The sequence below is a fragment of the Lissotriton helveticus genome, chromosome 11 (assembly GCF_964261635.1).
Source record: "Lissotriton helveticus chromosome 11, aLisHel1.1, whole genome shotgun sequence".
Taxonomy (NCBI): domain Eukaryota; kingdom Metazoa; phylum Chordata; class Amphibia; order Caudata; family Salamandridae; genus Lissotriton; species Lissotriton helveticus.
This window is the reverse complement of record NC_136072.1, coordinates 13,553,760-13,558,784: the sequence shown is the minus strand read 5'-3', so window position 1 is coordinate 13,558,784 and position 5,025 is coordinate 13,553,760. Positions and strand designations below refer to the sequence as shown.

Below are 5,025 nucleotides of genomic sequence, written 5' to 3'. Positions count from 1 at the left end.
CTATTTTTGCGGTAGGCAAACATTGGTTTTTGTAAAGCTTCTGTAGTTTGTTTATTAATGTTTAGTAAGTACCAGTTAGAGCAGATAATTTGTCTTATCCTCTCATTAAGGACAGAATGTCTTGTTACAAACACCATATTTTGATCAGTGGTATTTGAGTTTCCCGCAAGTAGATGCTGCCTATCATAAAACCGTGCTCGCTTGTATGCATGTCGAATGATGCGATGAGGGTATCCACGGTTTTTAAATTTGATCTTCATATCTTCAGCTTGCCGATCATAATCTGAGATTTTTGTGCAATTTCTGCGCAATCTCAGAAATTGTCCGAAGGGGATTGCATTTTTTTGAGTGAGTGGGTGGAAGCTTGTATGGTGGAGAATGGTGTTACGTGCAGTAGGTTTTGTGTATAGATCTACATACAAATGTCTGTTCTCGTGTTTAATCATGATATCCAAAAATTCTATCTCTACATTACTGTGGCGAGATGTAAATTGCAGGTTATTATCACAAAGATTGAGCCATTGTATAAATTCTAATAGGACTGGTAGATCATCATTCCAAATAAAAATAATGTCATCGATATATCGTGACCAGCATTGGACTGTTTCAAAGAAAGGGGCTTCCTCTTTAAAGATGTATAAATGTTCAAAAAATGCTACATAAATATTAGCAATAGTGGGAGCACAAGAGGCTCCCATGCTTACTCCTTTAGATTGTTTATATAGGGTCCCCCGAAATTCAAAAATATTTTCTTTGAGTATAATAGATAAACAGTCAAGAATGAATCTGCTATCACAGTCCACTTGATAGGTTTCTACGAACCACTCTACTGCATGGAGAGCTCCTTCATATGGTATATTCGAATATAAGCTTTCCACGTCCAGGGTGACTAGCCATTGTGTTTCTGCATTGTAGGGCTTGTCTTCTAAAAGGCTAATTATTTGACTAGTATCTTTGATGTAGCCTGGTATCAATTGTATATAGGGGCGTAAAATGGCATCCAGATATTTTGAGATTGGCTCGGTGACAGAGCCAATAGTATTAACAATAGGTCTTAGCGGAGGATTTAGCGCGTCTTTATGAACCTTAGGGGTTCCATAGATGCATGCTAGTTTCGGCGATTCCACATTAAGGTATTCAAATTCTTTGCGGCAGATAATATTATCATTGTATGCTTTAGTAGTGAGACGTCCAATTTTAGATTTAATAGCACCAGTTGTATTTCTGGTTATTTTGGTGTAGTATCGTGTATCACTAAGCATACTTTCAATTTTGGCAATATAATTATCAGTATCTAGAATCGCTATCCCACCACCTTTATCACAACATTTCACAGTAACTTTGATGTTGTTTTTCAGTGTATCCATAGCTAAATGTTCATCATGAGTGATATTAAAAGGTGTTTTGGGAATATATTTAGTGGCCTTTATGAAGTTGTTATATACCACTTTTTCAAATATGCCCACTTCAGGTGGTACCTGGTCTAGTGTAGGGGTAAAGACTGATCTTGGAGCTAGCCCTGATTTATTATTTTCCTGATCAGTGGTATGGTTGTCTTGAAAAAAGAACTTTAATCTCACCTTACGTAGGAATGTCATGAGGTCAGTAAAAAGTTCAAATTTATTTATACCGGCATGGGGAACAAAAGATAATCCCCTTGATAGCAAAGATATAGTAGATGGATTCAATATACTTTTACTTAAGTTAAAGATGGGAATAGTCTCTATTGTCTCCAGTATTTTGCATTCCTTGTTTCCAGGAATTGATTGGAATTCCCTTGAGGTCCCTGGAATTGATTGGGATTCCCTTGAGGTCCCTGGAATTGATGGGGATATGATGCCTCTGGCTGGTATTGATTGGAGCTCCCTTGAGGTCCCTGAAATTGTTGAGGATACACAATTTGTGGTTGGTAAGATATTGGTTGTTGGAAGGGTTGTTGATATTGTTGTTGATTGTAACCCTGATATCGGGGCCTCCAATTGTTTCTGTAGTTGGAGCGTCTCCCTAAAAAAGGACGTCTATTTTGTCTTCCTGTATATCCATGACCTCTAAGATCAGGAGAGAACAGACCATCATCACTTCCAGAGCTAGATGTATTGGAGAATGTTGTGAATTTTCTATTGGGGTTAGGATTAGTTTGATTTGGAATAGGATCATTATTTTCATCTGTTTGTGTGTAAAACCCATCTGCAAGATAGGGATATACACGTTCTTTGCTAAAATATCGGATATCTTTTTGTAGCTTGTCTGCTTTACGTTTGATCAGATAGTCGCTATATGAATTTAGTTCTTTTTCAATTTCATCCAGTGCTTTTTTGGCGTCTGATAGTGCTGGAGAGGATTTAATTGTTGATTCTAGCTCTTCTATGTCTTTGAGTAACTCCAAGATAAGATGTTTTGCCGTCTCTACAATCAGCATCATTAGGTCTCTTGAGCATCGGTTCGCGATGCGAGACCACTTCTCTAAGAATTCCTTAACATGGGCAAATAGGCCAGGTATGTTTTTTATTTGAAGACCCTGTGGAATAATGCCAGCTTTTAGATAATGTAGCATGTATTCGCCATGAAGCTCAATGCGTTTAGTTTTTTTCTTCAAAGCAAGTAGTTTGATTAGTTCCGAGTTATTACCCATATCATTTGTTGATCTTTTATCGAATGAGGCCGATGATCCTACCATGGACATAAAGTCCGCATCAGTGAAACCAAAGGTTTCTAAAGATGCCATATTTTAGTAGATAATAAGATAGTATCAGATATATTTGACAGTGAATGAATCTATGACAGTGCTAAACTATAGTCTAAGCTATAGTGAGTGCAATACTTACATGTGCTGCCTTAAAATACCTTGCTGTAACATTAGACACAACATTTTATGTACTGTGAAACACACATAAAGTTAAAATACATATATTGTTACATACTTACTAGCACATCCCCTCATAGACCAGGCTATGAGTTTACAAATGATTAGAAAAAAGGGGACCCCTATATGTAATCTTAGCACCTGCTATACATAGGGAACAAACAGAGTTAGGGAAAGTCTATAGCTAAGTGACACATACCAATTGTACTTAAGTTAATACAGTCTAGATATATAATTGAAAATAGAAAGTCCAACTGTATAATAATAGTCTCCAAACATTGGAAATTTCTGTTATAATTTTATTAGTATGTATTATTCATATCAATCAATTTTTTGGGGAGAAATTACATATTTTATATAGTTTTTTGGTGTATTTCTCTTTTGTTTTTGTTTTTTTAGGATTATATTTCAATATAACAAATAGTCAATTAAAAACATATTAGAAAAAGGAGAAAACCAATAGACATAAAGCTGAATGCATTGTTGAAGGCAAAGCGGTAGATGTCACACAACGCGCGTTTCGGCTCTTGAGCCTTCCTCAGGTTACCGTCTACTGCTCTATGGATTATAAAAAACATATCTTAATATTTTTACATCACAAAACCAAAATATTTACAGTGGACTTAAATATATACACATAATATATACATTCTTGTTTAGCTAAGTGTCTTCATATGAACAGCAAGGAAAAGACATGAATTGGATAATATAACTTCATCTATATGGCAGAGGCAGAAGCATATAACACATTTGACTCGTGTATACATCTGTTGCACAAATTTCATACAATTATATCCTCAAGAGTGTTATTTCTCTTCTTAATTATTCAAACAGTCTATGCATCCGAGGAGGAAGGTTATATATTTCATAACTGTAGCAGGTACATAAGGATCTCAGGTTCTTATATGTTCAGATAACATTCAGTAATTTGATATTTGAAAAAAACCTTGTCATAGAAACTGTAACACTAGCGTTAAGGTCTCAATGTCTGTTATGTAACATAGACCCTCTATGATGTAACAGTTTGAATAATCACTGTCATAGACACTCAAAACACCCTCAAATATAATCTAATGACTGACTCGCTGTAGAGTAAGTTTTTGATACCCGTTGATATTCCAGTAGTGACATAGTTGCATAAGCATAGTATATTATTTTTAATTGGGTCTATAGTCGATTTTACATACTAAACTGTTGGTGTCATATGCAAAGCGCTGATCCAGATAACTAGGCGCTTATATATAGATGTCCAACTTTGGAATTCAACTTGTTACGAGATCTATACTATAGCTATTTTGAAAAAGACAGTACCATACTTATGGTTGTTGCTAATAATTTTATTCATACTTACAAAATAAGGGCGAACTCTGATCTGGTTGTTAACTCAGATGTAATTGGTGCATCTTTATTGAAAATCTCTGTTATCTATAAAATTAGAGTTGTAGCGTATTCATTAGTATATTAATAATTAGACATCCAAATTTGATATTACAATGAGCACTTGGTGATTAGTTACAGCCTATTCCATAAGCAGTTATCATGCCTATACTTAAATAAGGGAACATTTTATTGAAAAAGATTCCTTATACCTTGAGGAAATAGTAGATGTCATAAATCTAGTTGATGGATAACGATGATGGCTACAAATCACTAGTGTGGATCCTGTTCGTTTTATACAGTATTTATGATACTCAATATAGTGTAGATATGGACTGTCTGGATAGAAGAGAATAGAAATAAGAAGTATTTAGAAAGGCATTAATTTCAAGAACATAGGTCGATATAAAAATAAAAATATACAGCGTGTTTAAGTTGTAAATAAAGCTTACTAAAGGTTCTATACCTTATCTGGAGGTTTATAGTAAATGACGATAGTGATGATACATGATAAAATCAGCAAACAAGACCAGTCAAGTTCTGTAATTAAAGCATATATATACAAAAGTATATTAGCAGGGATGCTCAGACTAAGCGACATTTGTGTCTATGAAGTACGATTTTATAATGTTGATTCAAACCATAAACTTCTTCGTTTACCTGGTCTTATATGGAAAAACGATTTCCAGGAGTAGGATCTGTCTAACTGATGACATTCATGTAGTCATATCTAAAAATGAAGATATATACAAGGAGAGTTTAATAAACTACCCGTTTTCCATGAT

The 5,025-nt window shown here is 34.6% G+C and overlaps 1 long non-coding RNA gene across 1 annotated transcript; it reads right to left on the bottom strand.

The window, feature by feature from the left end:
- Nucleotides 1–3,325: 3,325 nt before the first annotated feature.
- LOC144791761 (uncharacterized) lies at nucleotides 3,326–4,783 on the bottom strand. The gene is made up of 3 exons (XR_013602464.1): nucleotides 4,707–4,783; nucleotides 4,453–4,579; nucleotides 3,326–3,421 (listed from the first exon to the last, which is right to left on the bottom strand). It is a non-coding gene; the product is annotated as an uncharacterized LOC144791761 (long non-coding RNA).
- Nucleotides 4,784–5,025: the final 242 nt, after the last annotated feature.